Here is an 18084-nt window from a genome sequence, read left to right as displayed (position 1 = left end):
GAACATCATAAGATGGTATCTTTCAAGGGTGGGCCTAACCCAGTATGTGTGACTCTTCTGTTTGGGATTCAGTGTTTTGTGGGATAAAATTAAAAGGCTTTGAGATGAACTTTGTTCGCTTTCTTTTCTGGAATCGTAGGCAAGTGGCCAGAATTGATAGGTCCAAATTTAGATCTTCTGTCTTCCACTTGCAATATCAGGCAAGAAATGATCATGTCTGTTCATCTGTCTATTCTTGGATGCATGGACAGGAAGTCACCTTTGTTGACATCAATTTTAGTTTCTCTTCCCCAACTTTAGAGGTGTGACTTTTTTGTGATTTCTGTTGTTTCTTTATGCTTGGTCACTTTTGTGTTTCAATTTAAATGCTCCTTTTCTTATGTAATGATTATACTGAACATTCCAATATATTTTAATTAAAGCATTCACAAAGTATTATAAAATTGACATTGTTTAGGGATCATTTTGTTTTTGTTTAAAAGATTCTCAAGTCACCATTATTTTAGTTTTCATTTTGAAATGAAATAAGTAATTTTGTTCCTAAGTTATTTGGTAATATGTTTATCTTTTAATAATATTACTTAAATTAATATTTACCCTAACAGTAAACTAAAAGAATAACATTTTAAAAAATGCTCATCCTGTACTAATTTTGTTCCCTAGAAATTATTATTTTTTTAACAACAACAAAATATACTTCCATCTGTATTCAGATACCATCAATTCTTTGTAGATGAATTGCATTTTTTTTCATAAGTCCTTCAGAGTTGTCTTGGATCACTGCACCACTGATACTATAAATTTTTTTTTCTTTCTTTCTTTTTTTTTTGATACTATAAATTTTTAAAAATAACTTTCTGCAATATAACTTTTCAGTTTTCTAAGATTGGTACGTAAATAGGATTTATTTTAAGTTGTTAGCAAAGTCCATGGTATATGTACTTGAAAGTAATGTGGATTCAATGCCAGATATTATTTGCTTCCTTTTTTGATGATCAGCAACCCTAGGAAATAGACGGATAGAATTGAAAGAATTCTGAACTAGCAGGAGTCACAAAACCTTTGTTTTATTCCAAGTTTTTTTACTCACTGACTAGCTCTGTAGCCTTGGAGAAGTCATTTAATTTCTCTAGGTCTAATTTCAATCATTCCCTAAAATAAGGCAATCCACTGATGTGATATCTAAGTTCTCTTCTAGTTCTTTTTTTTTTTTTTTTTGTGAGGCAATTGGGGTTAAGTGACTTGCCCAGGGTCCCACAGCTAGTAAGTGTTAAGTGTCTGAGGTCAGATTTGAACTCAGGTCCTCCTGGATCCAGGACTGGTGCTCTATCCACTTGGCCACCTAGCTGCCCCTCTTCTAGTTCTAATGGTCCCTTTTAGGTATTAAGTCGAGAGGTTCTCATGTGATGTAGAACATTAACCTAGATCCAAAGACTGACCATGTTGAACAGGTCCAGAAGGCCCCTTCTTATGTCCCAACGATGTTTTTTCTTTCATCATGATATTTTTTTTCTTATTAACTGTAATTGAACAAATATGTGTTAAGCACTCACTATATGCAAAATATTGCATTAGATACTAGAGAAACAAAGACAGGACATTGAGAAAGTCTCTACCTTCACAAACTTTATATTCTACTTGGAAGTTATTTTCTTTCTTTTGGGGGGGGGGTGTTGAGGCAAGTGGGGTTAAGTGACTTGCCCAGGGTCACACAGCTAGTGTGTGTCAAGTATCTGAGACCGAATTTGAACTCGGGTACTCCAGACTTCAGGGCTGGTGCTCCATCCACTGTTTCACCTAGCTGCCCTGGAAGTTATTTTCAAAGACAAGTAAATACAGGGTTATGTGAGGAAAAAATTGTTGCCTGGAGAAATGGGGAAGGCTTCCATGAGGAGTTTATATTTTGAAGAACCATAAGAACTGAAAGGGCAAAGTGAGGTGGGAGTGCATTCTATGCTTCAATTCCTTGGCTGTGCATTTATTAGAGTTCAGATAGGAAATTAGGGTTGGATATGTAGATTGGGAGCCATTTACATAGAGATAATTTAGGCCATGGGAGCTTCTTAGAGTTGGAAGATGGCCCAGGATGGAGACTTGAGGAAGAGCTGTGTTTACAGGGAAGGAGATGGGTAATGAAGCTGCAAAGGAGACTGAAAAGCAGTGATCAGGTTGGAAGAAAACCAGGACAGAATAGTGTTCATGAAATCAAGGGAGAAGGACTATAAAGACAGAGGACATGATCAGCAGTGTTAACCTTTGTAGAGAGGTAGGTCAAAAAGGATGAAGAACTGAGAAAAAGCTGTTACATCTAACAATTAAGAGATTATTGGCAGCTTCAGACTGAAGGCTTTTCAGTAGAGTGTGGTTAGAAGCCAGAATGCAATAAATTGAGAACTGAGTAAATAACAAGGAAATGAAAATGTATTCAATGAAGATGATTCTAGGAGCCTAGCAATCATTCATCAAGCATTTATTAAGTATCTACTTTTATGTGCCAGGCACTGTGCTAGGTACTGGAGTTAGGAAGACAAATATGAAACATTTCCTATCTTTAAAGAACCTACAACGTAGTTGTGTCTATAGAATAAATACAAAATAAATTTGACATGGTTTATGGAGAGAGGGCAGTGGAGGTTCAAAAGTTAGGAAAGGCTTTGTGTAGAAGATAGGTGCTCGAGCCGAGTCTTGAGAGAAGTAAAGAATTCTTAAGAAGTGGAGTTGAGAGTATATTTCAGGATTTATGAGCACAGCCTTCACAAAGGCCTGGAGACAAGAGCTGCAATGTCTTGTATGAAGAGCACCTGAGAAGGCTTGTCTGACTGGACTGTTAAGTGTGGAAAGGGGAGTAAGATATATGTGTGTGTGTGTGTGTGTGTGTGTATTATGTGTATGTATGTGCATGCATGTATAGGCATGTATGCAAGTGTGTATGTTTGCATGCATATACACATACACATATTACATGTATGGACTGGAGTGGTGAAAGAGAGGAGAGGGGATATTAATTTGAGGGTTTGATAGAGTCAAGTAAAGGTGGTGTTTTTTCTTTTAAAGGTTTTTCTGAAGTCTCATGTCCATGAAGTTCTCTGTTAAATGCCTTACTTGTTATTGATAATGATGGGATTATTGAATTTATTTCTGTTGGATCATTCAAGGAATTTTGTATGACTTGACATATCCATGAAAGATACCTTGGTGGAGGAGATGCTTTAAGGTGGCATTTATAGTGAGCAAACATTTATTTTTACTTTTTACATTTATTTATTTTTTTTTTTTGCAGGGCAATGAGGGTTAAGTGACTTGCCCTGGGTCACCTAGCTAGTGTCAAGTGTCTGAGGCTGGATTTGAACTCAGGTCCTCCTGAATCCACGGCCAGTGCTTTATCCACTGCGCCACCTAGCTACCCCTAGCAAACATTTATTAGTAGTGGGGTCTTATATTGTCTACACTTTTCAGTCAGTTGAATGACTGTAAAGATGTAATCTTATGTAACATATTATTTGTGAAAATTCTTGCCTGTTTTTTTACGTGTTAACGAAGAATGTCCTTAATGGGTTTTTTTTGTTTTGTTTGTTTGTTTGTTTGTTTGTTTTAGTGAGGCAATTGGGGTTAAGTGACTTGCCCAGGGTCACGCAGCTAGTAAGTGTTAAGTGTCAGAGGCCAGATTTGAACTCAGGTACTCCTTACTCCAGGGCCGGTGCTCTATCCACTGTGCCATCTAGCTGCCCGTCCTTAATGTTTTGAATAGATTTTGTAGAGATGGAAAAATAAGCATATATGTTGGTAGTTATTGATTTTTTTTGTTAATAATAGTTTTATTGTTCATTTGTTTCAGTCATGTTCAACTCTTTGTGACCCCATTTGGGTTTTCTTGGCAAAAATATTAGGTCTGCCATTTCCTTCTCTCTCCTCATTTTACAGATGAGGAAACTGAGGCAAACAGGGTTAAGGGACTTGCTTGGGGTGGGTGGGTTACACATTGAGTAAGTATCTGAGGTCAGATTTACACTTACAAAGATGAGTCATTTTGTTTTAAGACCTGGCATTCTTATCTGCTGTACCATCTAGCTACCTGTGAGAGCACCCCCTCTCCTTTAACAATCAGGTCTGACTTTTTCCATGGGTTTTGTAGGCTCCTTTCTTTTAGATATCTTGAACTGATCTTTCAACACACTCCAAACTTTTACCTCCAGGATGGGCTTACTTTGTGTATATTTGGTTTAGGCAAATTCCTCTTTTCATTGTTTTTTAAATGCTGTTTCTACTTTATGTATCAGTAAGAAACTTTAATTTTAAAATAATATTATGGTGATTCTCTGCCTTGATGGAGAAAAGAGTATCAGAAAGCTTTATACTTCTTTTCCATTTTTTCATCCTGTGTCTTCGTTTTTTAGTTCCTTCCTTAGATGTCATTGGGTTGATCTTGCTTATTTGGAATTCGCACTTGATTTCTATAAACTTATTTTTCACTATTTTGGATACAGTATTTGGATACAGTCTTCCCCCCTTTTCCTCCATGACAATACAAATTTTAAACATCATATCCTTAATCTTTTGTTTTTATATCATCTTTTCTCCATTAGATTGTATAAGTGCGTTTATGGTGTTGCTCTTAGCTGTCGTATTTCTTTATTTGGCAAGGAGATCAAGTTTGCTGGCAAATAATTTATGTCTGTTAAAATTCCCTAGGAAATGGTGATAGTCTGTGTTGATATCTCTTTTCATGTTTTTCCACTTAATAGCCTATTTCAGTAGGTCAGCTTGTATTTACTTATAGTGTTAGTGATTCTCTTTGTCATAAAGGGTACTCGGGACAGTGTTTAAATTAAGGTGGGAGTACATATAGATAATGAATTGCTCCAGATGGATCCAGTACAATGTCATCTCAAACAGAATCATCAAATCTAGGAACCCTCCAGAAACTATTAAATATAACTTCAGTTACTCAAAGGTATTCAACCTAATAGCCACACAGCAACAAACAAGTGCATTATGAGTACCTATTGTTTATCTCTTTTTCAATTTAATGGACAATCCATAGGCCAGCTCTATCAGGAAATATATGCATGCATACACACATACACACATATATATACATAATTTTTTTTACTTTGAAAAGTATTAAAAATTTTTCTCCTTCCCTCCCTCCCCTACCCCCTTCCCTAATATGGTAAGCAACCAGATATAGGTTATACATGTACAATTATGTAAAACATTGCCATAAGGAAATACATTTTTTATAGATACCATAGATGAAGTTGGGCCTAAAATTGAATAGGTGGAAAAGTGTTTGTTAGATTGCGTTTGGTGAAAATTGTTTAGTACTTGTAGGGAATCAAAATTCTCCTTGAAGCAAAGATCCAACTTTTTAACATCAAAATTTTTCCAATAATGCTACATGACTTCATGTCACAGAATGTGACAATCTTCTGGAGAATGACATTTGTGTGTCTCCTGACAATCAGTGGAGAACTTCATTGTACATGTCAGTCAGCTGCATCATATTAATGACAATTCAGAGAAGTAGGAAAAAAGCATATCCTCAGAGATGTTCAGCCAGGAAAGGAATTGGGGTTGTCATATAGTGAGAGCCAGGGGTGTCAGATGGAAAACCCACGGGCTCCATTGACGTCTACGAAACATCACCAGATTTAGAAGAAGATCCATAGCACATTCATTGAAGACACGAACAAAGTTTCACAGGATGAGAAGTTGTGTGGGGGTTGTGATCTTGAGATACCCACATTGATGAGATCACAGATCTGTGGAAGTAAGTTTTTCAAGTTAGGAATAGAAAACCTTAAGGAGAGATGCCATTCTGAAACTAACAGATTTCCAAAGTTATTTGGCAGTAGAAAGCATGTTTAAGACTGGAATTTGTTGAACAGTTGGTGATGTGCTTTGGTTGGGGTAGTTCCCTATGCCTTTGAAATCAGAGGCCTGAAAATAAAAATGACTGGATTGACCTCTTCTGCCTCTTGGGCCCTCCCATGTTTTGCTTTGTTTTGTTTTTTACTTTTAATCTTTTATGTGGCAGGTATGTAAAGATTCTATGGAGGAGTAACAGACTCCTCTGTTTGACCTTTAACGGCCCTTGATAAAGACTTCAAACTACCTTTACAGTCTTGTTTTATGTTAATCTCCTTCATGCACTCTCCAGTCCAGTCAGACTAGCTGTCTGTGCCTTACCCACAGCATTCCAGCTCTTGTTTTTGTGCCTTTGTCTAGGCTGCCTCCTTACGCCTGCAACTTAATCTGTCTCCTCACCTCCACCTCTTAGAGTCTTTTGGTTTCCTTTAGAGCTCAGCTCACAGTTTGTGTAGGAGGTGGTTTCCTGATATTTTCCTTTTCTCTTCCCCCAGCTGCTAGTGTTTCCCCAAAAAGTTACATTTTATTGATTTTATATGTATTTAAATATGTATGTTTATCTCCCCTTATAAGATAATGGAAGCTCCTATAGGTCAGGGATTGTAATTTTTTTTCTTTTCTCTTGTTATTCCCCCAGCAGCTTAGCAAAGGGTCTGCTTTATAGAAGATGCTCAAGAAATTCTTATTGATTGACTAATGTGAGACAGAGGGTGGTCCTAAGAATTGTTAGGTCAAAGGTGTTGGAGAATCACTGATCAGTCTAGTGCTAATAGTTGACATACTAATTTCTTGTACAGCAGTGCTCAATAAATGGTAATAATGGACACAAACTATTTTCCCTAGTACAACAAATTAGATTTTATAAGATACAGGCTAGTCAGTTCTTTCTTTCTTTCTTTCTTTCTTCCTTCCTTCCTTCCTTCCTTCCTTCCTTCCTTCCTTCCTTCCTTCCTTCCTTCCTTCCTTCCTTCCTTTTTTTGCAGAACAGTGAGGGTTAAGTGACTTGCCCAGGGTCACACAGCTAGTAAGTGTGAAGTGTCTGAGGTCAGATTTGAACTCTGGTCCTCCTGAATCCAGGACCGGTACTCTATCCACTGTGCCACCTAGCTGCCCTTCCTTCCTTCCTTCCTTCCTTCCTTCCTTCCTTCCTTCCTTCCTTCCTTCCTTCCTTCCTTCCTTCCTTCCTTCCTTCCTTCCTTCCTTCCTTCCTTCCTTCCTTCCTTTCTTTCTAACAAGCTTTGGTCAGTTTATTAAAGAATACTTTTGTCAGTTTACTTTTCACTGGTCTGTTCTGGCATGCTTCTAATGATATCAGAATCACCTGGATCAATGATAGCCAGTGTACAAACTCTGTAGTACTTCCCACATGCTGTACACAATTCAGTGTTGTTGCCACTGTAGTTTTGGCCAACACAGTGTACATAATATTCAATCTCTGATTTCCTCAAGGCTAGGCAGTTGTTGGCTAAGATGACCAATTTGGCTTTGCTTTGTCTGATTGTTTTCAGGGTCTTTTTGTAGCCTAGCACGTATTTGCCACTTTTCATCACCAGCTGGAGCCTTGAATTGATGGACTTTTTCATCTTCTTTGGGGCTACCATTTTCCTGCCTGTGGTGAGGGAGGACCCTCAGCCAGAGACCTGCCACCAAGATGACTGGGAAGTGAGAAAGGCAGTTATTTCTTTATAATAAATGAAAATGCCATCCTTTTTTTTATACTTGGTTTGTGATCATATATATAAATTTTGCTATCAGGACGTGAAGGAAAACTAAAGTATCCTATGCCCTAATTTTGGGTCAGACTGATATTGGATGAGCTTAGTATTCAATTCACATGGAAAATTGGAGTTTTCTGGCTTTGAATAGGCTTGATAAATCATTTGCTGCATTTTTTACATGTGCTTATTTCTTTTGTATCTTCTATCTGGAATTATTAGAAACCTTTCATACTTAAATGTACATGACTGAATAGAAGAAGAGCCCGGTTGTATTTTGGTTAGTAATTGTGAATGTTGGCTTCTTTTGAGTGTTGTAGACTGGCTGATTAATGATTACTCTGATGTAAGGACATCATACTTCATCATTCTGTGATTCATGTCTGTGTCCTCCCATTAACCCTTCATAGAAGATCTATGCTGGAGGCATTATTTGGTTCTCAACACTGAGTATTGGTGCAACACTCTCTGTTATCCCTTCTTCTTGCTCCATAACCACCTATGTTTCTGATCATATATTTCCAAGATGATTCTCTTATGGCACTTGTATAAGCAATCACTGGATATATTTTGCAGCCTTCTTATGCCCACTCTACTCATTGACTTTTGGGGTAACTGTAATTTTAATTCTTGGAAAATTGTTTAGCTCCCCCCCACTTTTTTTAACTTGTGATTTCATCAATTTAGGGAACTTCCTTTACCATTGCAGATCAGTATCTACAGTATCTCTGTAACTTAAAGTCTTCAGAGAATTTCCTGGGTTCTGTAGAGTTTTAGTTCAAGGTAACACAGTCAGCATGTATAAGAGACCTGACTTGAACTTAACTCTTTGATTCAAATACTAGCTAATTCTCTATCCATAAAGATCTTTTAATTTATTACTGAAGGAAAATGGGAATTCATGATATTTGAGCCAGGGAAGACTTTAGAGACTTATAACACAACCCTTTCATTTTGTCGAGGAGGCAGAGGCCCAGAAAACTGGAATGTCTTCCTCAGTTCTTATAGAACTTTTTTTTGGGGGGGGGTAAAGTGACTTGCCCAAGGTCACACAGCTAGTAAGTATTATGTGTCTGAGGTCGGATTTGAACTCAGGTCCTCCTGAATCCAGGGCTGGTGCTTTATCCACTGCGCCACCTAGCTGCCCCTAGTTCTTGTAGAACTTTGCAGAAGGCCTTAAAAGATAGAAAGCTCAGGGTCATAGTTAGAAGTCACTGAATAGTTACTGAATAATGTATGATCAATTTTTTCTGCATACCATTCTGTGTTGGGTATAATTTTAAGATCTCCTATTACTTTAATATTTTCCTGTATTCAGCTCGAAGCCAACCGGCAATGGGAGAGGAAGGTACCTTCTCTGGTACTTCCCCATACCATTGAAACCTCAGGCCCAGTCCCTCTCCCTGTCTTATTAAGAAGAGAGGGTTTTTTGTTTTTGTTTTAAAATAACATCCTGAAGGAGCTATGTTAAGGTGTCATTTAACTTTTGAGTTCTGCTTTTGTATGGATGGTTATTTCTTTAATAGGAAAATGCCTCTTGATGCTTGCTACTGATCCAAAACACTGTTTGACCCTCTGTGAGAGTTCATGCATCTACCTTGTTTTTAAGTTTATTAATATATAAGATATAATTAATTTTAATTTTCTTATCTAGACTTTAGATTTTTAAATGTTTGGAGTTTATTTTTGAGGAAGTCACATGGTCATCAGTGAAACAAGGGGGAGGCAGCATGCTGTTTTAGAAAGAACTGTGGGCTATGGTCTTGAACCTCTGGTTTGAATTCCAGTTCTGTCATTCAGCAATGTGTGACCTTAGGCAGGTCACTTCTCTTTTGTGAATCTGTTGCTTTATCAACAAGTTTCTGGGAATATATGTAAAGTAGCTTACCTTATCAGGATTATTGATAGCCTTCAAAAACCTCATACCTTTAAGAGACTAAATGAACAGAATTACTCATAAAAAGGAAGAAAGGGAAATGAGAAGAATCATGGTGAGATACATATATTGAGAAAGTAGCTTGTGTAATTAGATTTTTTTTTTTTAGTGAGGCAATTGGGGTTAAGTGACTTGCCCAGGGTCACACAGCTAGTAAGTGTTAAGTGTCTGAGGCTGGATTTGAACTCAGGTACTCCTGACTCCAGGGCCGGTGCTTTATCCACTGCGCCACCTAGCTGTCCCTACAACTGACATTCTTAAAACACATTAGATGAGTCGAATCAAACACCCATGTTGTCATTATACCAGTATATATTTATATATATTTAGAGGGGCAGCTAGGTGGCACAGTGGATAGAGCACTGGCCTTGGAGTCCAGAGGATCTGAGTTAAAATCTCATCTCAGATACTTAGTAGCTGTGTGATCCTGGGCAAGGCACTTAACCCCAGTTGTTTTAAACAATTTGGGGCTGTCTCCAGCCATCCTGATGTATGTTTTGCCACTGGACCCAGATGACTGGAGGAGAAAGTGAGGTTGGTGACCTGCTTTATTTAAATCCAATTGGGGGCTGTGATCCTAGTTACTAAGTGGCTAAGATTTAACTATATAAGGTTTTCTGCTATTGTCAAGCACGTTTGATATTTTTTTCCTTTTGTTATGAAAATTATGTTTCCTGGGGTTAATAGCTAATCTTCCTAACTTTGCTTTACGTTTTTTTTTTTTTGCTTTAAGCACAGTGCTCTATTCAAGTTGTTAGGTGGTACAATGGATAGAGTGTTGAGCCTGGAGTCAGGAAGCACTGAGTTCAAATTTGGCCTCAAATACTTACTAACTGTGTGACTTTGTACAAGTCCTGCTTGGCTGTTTCCTCAAATGTAAAATAGGGATGATAATAGCACAATCTCCCCAGATTGTTGTGAGCCTCAAATGAGAAAATGTTTGTAAAGTGTTTAGCTCACATAGGTAGGTGCTGCATAAAGGCTAGCTATTATTGACTGCCATTCCTTCTTCCCTCCCTCCCTTCTTTCTTCCTTCCCTCCCTCCCTTCTTTCTTCCTTCCCTCCCTCCCTTCTTTCTTCCTTCCCTTCCCTTCCTTCCTTCCTGTAGGAAAATATGGGCTCCCCTCAAAAGCTGATTGAAGTTGTCTGGGGAACAATTAATGTCTGGGAGGTGAATTTCAGCTGGGAGAAGGGTCACGTGGGGAAGGAGTTTAGAGGGCTGCCCCCTTGACTATACTGCATTCCAATTGGCTAGCGTTTGGCGCCAGTGTCTTGACGAGCAGATTGTAACTGAGGAAGAAGGGAGGGGGGGGGCCAGCTGAGTTGAGTGAGATAAAAGGGCTCCCTTCCTGCCATTTCCATTAGGGAGCTGACCCATTTACACTCGAATGTATAAATAAAGATCTTTGATACTTCTCCAATACTGAGTCCCAGGAATTTTTAAATGGGGCTTCTCACCCTTCTTTCCTTCCTTCCTTCCTTCCTTCCTTCCTTCCTTCCTTCCTTCCTTCCTTCCTTCCTTCCTTCCTTCCTTCCTTCCTTCCTTCCTTCCTTCCTTCCATCCATCCATCCATCCATCCATGATGTTTAAAATCTAAATGTGTAGTCACCTTAAATTAGAAGCTTTAGCACCAGTCTTTGGGTATTAAGCATTTATTAAAGCATACTAGGTATTAGAAAAAAGAGAACACGTGGTGTTAAGAAAAGGCCTGTCTAGCCTAGAGTTCCAGCCTGGTCTGGTTCTTCCTCAAGTCCTCCACCATGAGCCTGCTTCAACCATGAACTCTCAAACTGAGTGTAGAAGCTTTTTATAGGTCTGGAGCAGAGGCGGTCCTTACACACTGCTTCAAGCTGATTGGTAGGCATCATCCAAATCCATTGGTTCACTGGACTTGAAGGTGGTCTCCAGTTGAGTTCAAAGTCCTTAGCTTCTGAGAACAGTACCTTCGTGTTTGTGTGTGTGTGTGTAGCAATTGGGGTTAAGTGACTTAACCAGGGTCACACAGCTAGTAAGTGTTAAGTGTCTGAGATGAGATTTGAACTCAGGTCCTCCTGAATCCAGAGCCAGTGCTCTCTCCACTGCGCCACCTAGCTGCTCCTAGAACAATACCTTCTTAAGGGCTAGCCAGGTGTGGTTACAATCTAACTTGAAGTAGGCTAAATCAGTAAAGTTAATCACTCAATTCAATCAGTTTAGATTAATCTCCAGGTGAGCCTTTGAGTATCTGCCAAAATCCCATTATTTTCTCACACTGTCTGCCTTCCTTTGACTTATTAGAATATAGAAATATGTACTTGGATTTTCAGCATTTTCAGGAAGAGACGTGGGCAAATCGATAGTCAAATTGGTTAGATTTAGAGCTAGTTCAATGATCAGGCACCTTTGACAGGACTGCGGGTCATAAGATCACAGACTCAGAGGTAGGAGGGACCTCCAAGGCCATCCAGTCCAAAGCTTTTTAAACTGTGGGTGGTGACCCCATATGCAATCCTGTCACTGAGTGTGGGGGTAGGGAAAAATTTGGCAGTAAATGGTTTGATTTGTTTGCCTATTTAATATTCCTATTTACCCTGGGGTTACATAAAAATTTTCAGGTAAAAAGGGGTTGCAAGTGAAAAAAGTTTAAGAAGCCTTGGTTTGGTCCAAATTCGTCTTCCTATAGGTGAGGAAACAGATGTTGAGAAGGGAATTGACTTACCCAAGGATACATATGCAGTAGAATCAGGTTTCAAGTCCAAGATCTGACTCCACATGTTCCCACTGTGACCTGCTTTGGTCCAAGCTTTTTAGAAATCAATTTTTGACAGTATCCAGTAAGTCACAGAAGTGATCCTAAAGAATTAGAATTCTCTCAGCACACAATCTAATTAGAATAAAATGGTCTTTTATTTGGGTGCTTAAAGAAAGTGATCAAGAGGGATGTCAAAACCTTCACCTCAAGGGGAGGAGGTAGCTTAGGGACATGATTCTATGAGACACCTTTCTCAACCAGAGGAGAGGCCAAAGCCTTTATAGAGGACTGATGGGGACCACCTGACTATGGAAAGTTCACTTTGGGGGTGGGGAAGGCTTGAATGAGGGGTGGGATGGGAAAGGCTTGGTGGTTCTGATTTCTGGAGTGATCTTTAGTCCCTTGGAGCAGATCAGACAGCATCCATGCCTAATGGGCTTGGGCTTATCTCACTTCTTAGGTGTGTCCCTCCTTTAGTTTAGCTTCTCTAGGAGAAAACCTCAAGTTAGGCCAGACCTATATCACTATCATTTGGACTCAGCAGTCTTATTGGTAGGACTATATCCTAAGGGTGTTATTAGAAGGGGAAAAGGACCATTCTCTACAAAAACAAAAAAAACACCCCTCCTCAAACATAAAACCAAGACCATTCACAGCATTTGTAATAGTGCACAAATGGAAACAACCTATAGATCTAATAGTTGGTGAGTAGCCGTATATCTTGTCTTTCATTAATGTAGTACAAATCTATTGTTACATATAATTATATACAGAAAATGTAAAGAAATAGGAAAGACTTATTAAGTTACACAAAATGAGGTAAACTGAATAACAAGATATACATATCAGATGCAATCATTAAAAATCCAACAAAGGCAACAACTCATTCCAAAGGGCTCAAAAAAGAAATTGATTTTTGTTAATGTATTAAGATCTTTTTCTTTTTTAATTAGTTTCAATTGGCAAAAACTATTTTCTGTACTTTCCCCCTTACTAAAAAAAAAAAAAAAGAAAACCCTTTAAAAAAATATGGATAGTCAAACAAATTCTTCTATTGGCTATGTCCAAAAACCCATGTTTTCATCTGTACCTTGAGTCTATTACTTCTCCAGTTGTGTAATGAGTGGGTAACCTGTAATCTTGGGTCTTCTTAAATTGTGATGAGCCGTTTTGTTGATCAGGATACTCAAGTTTTTCAAAGTTAAAAATCTTAAACTTTCCAATTAAAGCAGAGGTTATTTGAATCTTAAAGTTGTATGTAGATATTGGTTCCATTAATTTTTTTGTATTTGTTGTTATGAGGTTCATAATAAACAATGAAAACCCAAAACTATAAATAAAAATGTTTGTTATTTTAAAAAAACTCAATGATACATTTAAAGCCTTTTTGATACATTTGGTTGGAAGGAATAGATCATACGAGATGTCTTGTGAACCTAGCTCTTGGGAATTCATCGGGTGTGTCCTCTTGAACTCCAAATATATGCAGGTGTTTGGAGAAGGGCCATTAACTTTGTCTGACTGGAGAAATATTCATACCATTCAATTCAAAAAGTTTTTAATGAGTTCTTTGTGTTTAGAGCTTTCCCTCTGTTGATTATCCAACTTATTATATATATCTCAATATATCATATATATCTTTATACCTAGTTGTTTGCATGTTGTCTCTCCCAGTAGACTATGTTCTCCTTGAGAGCAGAAATTGCTTTTTGTCTTTCTTTGTATGTGCCTGGCACATAGCAGGTATTTAAAAAATATTTCTGGACTGATCGACTTCTGGGCATTGTACTAGGCTTTGGAGATACAAAAACAAAAGAAAAAAGCTCCTGCCCTCAAGGAGTTACTTTCTTGGTTGTGGGGTACAACATAAACACATTTGTAAACATGAAATGTATACAAATATATTTTGGGGGGGGGGAGAGAATCTAGGAACTAGTCGGGTAGGGAGACCCTGGTAGGTTTTAATTTAATTTTTAATAATTTAATTTTTACATTTTTTTTTTTTTGGCGGGGCAGTGAGGGTTAAGTGACTTGCATACAGCTAGTAAGTGTCAAGTGTCTCAGGCTGGATTTGAACTCAGCATCTCCGGAATCCAGGGCTGGTGCTTTATCAACTGTGCCACTTAGCTGTCCCCCTGATAGGTTTTAAATGGGAGGTGGCACTTCAGCTGAACCTTGAAGGTATAGTTAGGGAAGTCTACAAGGCAGAGGTGAATAGGGAGTGAAACCATATACAGAACAAAACCATTTTGGCTCTGTGGGGCTCCCTCATTTGCTGACTTGATGTCACAGCAAGGTTGGATAGCTTCCTAACTGGCAGTGGCAAACCAAACTCATTGTTTCTGTAGTTCAGAGCAAAGACATTTCTAATCTTACATGATTATATGAAATTTTGCATGAGGTACGAAAAATATGTGTCTCTTCTATTCAGATGTTTTAAAATAACCTCTGTAAAGCTTGAGTTGTGTAAGTTAATATAATTGTTCCCATTTATAAAATATGATTTCTCTAGATCAAAAATAATATTGTATGGAAACACTGCAAGTACTGGTAGTATGTTCTGTTGCTATGAATCGTTTTTTACATGCTGAGAGACCTTTAAGGGAACTCTTTCCATTTACACATAAACAAAAAAGCATCCATTCAGATTCTTTCATTGATAAAAATTAGTCTTAGTATGGATTTTTTTTTAAATACCTTTGATTCGGTCTCTTTTTGAAAAAACTTTGCTTTCTTCCCCCCTTTATCTTGACAAGCAACATATTGAGAAAACTTTATGAATCTCATTTTTTGGTTTGGTTTTCTTTTCTTTTTGCCTTTATGTTGCTTTTGAAATAGTGCACTGGAATTTATGAACTTTGCTAGGTTATATTTATATGCTGAACTTTGAAATAAATATGAACTTTAACTAAACTGTTATTTTAAAAATATATGATGCTATGTGGTTTTTTGTTTTGGTTTTTTGTTGTTTTTTTTTCATATAGCATGTGTGTGCCAAATCTAGAAGGTGCATTTTTCCTCCCAGGTAGCTACTATAGTAGTTGAACTACAAATTAAAAAGAAAAGAAGAAAATCTTCTTGTACCCATTTTAGTTAGCCACATTTTCTTTCTCTCTGTTTTCCAAAAATAACTCTAAAATAGTAAACAAAAACTCTGCTAAAACAAATTGGTACTAGATCACTCCCTTCACCATCACAAGACACATCTGGCCTTTTCCATTTCCTATTTAACTTTAATCTCATTTTCTTCTCTTCTTAATTTGTTTCGGAATGAAGACAAAGACAATGGGTTTATATTATAGAGGCTGGCATCTAGGACTTCTTGGCCATTTACTCTCTTAGCCCTACTTTAGAGGTTATGCCCAAATCTACCTCCAGACCTGACCCATTTCCTCCAGATTTACACTCTAAATGCCTAAAGTTTTTATTCATCTCTATGTATGCCCTACCAGAAGCTTAACCTATACATGTCCAAGGTCACCTAAATATCTATTGAATTCTCTTCCCCTACTCCCTTTCCACTGACTGGACTATTTCTTTTTTAAATGAATAGAATCCTCAGTTTCATGTATTTGAAATTTTATTATTGTTGACTCTTCCCTTCCCCTCCCCCCCATCCCATTGCTAATTAGTTACCTATAAGTTCTACTTAGCAACATCTCCTTGCACCTCTCCCCTTATTACTATTGTGTTTGTATTGTTTCTCCTAACAGAATTTTTCTCCATCTTTCATTGTTGCCAGACTAATCTGTCGTGTATGTATGTATGTATGTATGTATGTATGTGTGTGTGTGTATGTGTGTATGTGTGTATATATGTATGTATCCATACATGTTCGCCTTTTTATGGTTCTCTAGGGTCTTGTATTCGAAAGTCAAATTTGCCATTCAGTTCAGGTCTTTTCATCACAAATAACCTGAAAGTCCTTTTCCATTGAAGTCCCATTTTTTCCTCTGAAAGAGGTTGTAATCCCAATTTCTTTGCCCTCTGGAATATCATGTTCTATGCCCTCTGATCCTTTAATGTAAAAGCTGCTAGATCTTGTGCTATCTTGACTGGCTCTACAGTACTTGAATTGTTTGTTTTTTGGCAGCTTGCAATATTTTCTCCTTGACCTGGGAGCTCTGTAATTTGGCTATAATGCTCCTGGGAGTTTTCCTTTTGGGATCTCTTTCAGGAGGTGATCAGTGGATTCTTTCAATTTCTATTTTACCTTCTGCTTCTAGACTATCAGGGCAATTTTTCCTGACAATTTCCTGTTCCTTGAGTTTTACATTTATCTCATGGTTTCTGGCTTTTGTAGAAGTTTTCCTTGTTCCTGGAATGCTGTTAAGTTCATCATTATGTCTACTTCTACATCTATAGAAGGATTCATAGAACTTCCTCTTTCCTTTCTCATTTTGGGGGGAGGGGAGGAAATGGCATTTATGAAGCACCTACTATGTGCTAAGTACTTTTCACATATCTCACTTATGTCTTTCTTGAACTGTGGTGAAGAGAGCCCCAAAGCACCATGTTTTGTCTACAGGTAGAATATTTGCTAATTGGTGTTTTGATGGCTTCAGACCACAGTTGGATATTGTGACCATATCTACAGTGATTCTTAGATCCCTTTCCTAGGTCAGAACTACTAGGTTTGAGTGTATCATTTTAAAAGTATATTTTGTCCAAAAAAAAGGTATATTTTGTCTTTCTTTTTCAGAAATGTATTCTGATACATCTTCACACCAAAACATATCAACCACTTCTCTTCCCACTCATGATATCTTATGATATCTGTGACTTTATACTACTTAAATGAGTTTACATTATTCATATAACATGCTGTTATCAAGAATTTAGAATTTTTGCTGTTCAAGACAATAATACTACAAAATAGGGTCTAACTTGTGACTAGTTTGGCCTTTATATTGGGAAAGGACTAAATAATAGAGCTTCTGAATCAGAGTAGATATTTAACTTTAATGCTTGTTGGCAAACTAATTAGTATGTTAGCACACAACTGGCATATTACAAGTTTAAAATGAGTTTAGAGTCTTACTTATAAGATTGCTTCTTAATAATTTTTAGGCACATTTTCTTTGAATGTTTCATTAAATTGTCAAAATGTATTTCATTAAATTGTCAAAGCATAGTTAAGAACCTTGATGAGCTAATAATTACTATCTTTTCTTTTTCTTTTTTTTTTTTTTGGCCAATGTTAATTCTCATTCCTATCTAGTCTTTTTTTGTTCTAAGCAGGAAATGAGACTTGTGTCTAACTAGTTACACCCCAGTCTTTTTTTCTTCTAACAGGAACTGTTGAATTTGCCAATGCATAACTTATTACAAGATCAGTTTAGAGCATATGCTTATTCTTGGGGTCATGGGTGTGTCTCTTTCACAGTAAGGATATTGGAATGGATGACTCATACTTTATGCAGGCACTGTTGTACTTGCTGGTTACTTATTTTCTGTATAGCAAAAAGACAAGTACTTTTCATCATAGAAATAAAATACTACCTAATTTGTCTGAAATAAGGATGGTAATGTTAACCTGGATTTTTTTTTTTGGGGGGGCAAACTTTAATTGTAGAAAAACATGACAGAGAAGACCTTATAGGTTTTCAGTGACTCGGCTGCCTTCCAATGATTATCTGTGTAGAACATAGGAGAATAGATTCTTGTTTGAGGAGCTGCCTCTTTCCATTGTCTACGAAAGTGAGCTGACAGACCAGATCATTTGTTTTGCATTCTCATTTCTCCCTGTGTAGAGGACACACTATTAAGACATTGTAGAGATTTGTGTGCATATATGATCTTCCCCTTGACAGAACCCAGTAATAGATACTTT

The 18084-nt window shown here is 37.5% G+C and overlaps 1 protein-coding gene across 2 annotated transcripts in view; it reads left to right on the top strand.

The window, feature by feature from the left end:
* Positions 1-18084, top strand: part of INPP5F (inositol polyphosphate-5-phosphatase F) — a 103568-nt gene that overhangs the window by 974 nt on the left and 84510 nt on the right. The window lies entirely within an intron of this gene.

The sequence above is a fragment of the Dromiciops gliroides genome, chromosome 2, assembly GCF_019393635.1.
Source record: "Dromiciops gliroides isolate mDroGli1 chromosome 2, mDroGli1.pri, whole genome shotgun sequence".
NCBI lineage: Eukaryota > Metazoa > Chordata > Mammalia > Microbiotheria > Microbiotheriidae > Dromiciops > Dromiciops gliroides.
Note: the sequence above shows the minus strand (reverse complement) of the source record. Positions and strands in the feature narration are given on the sequence as shown.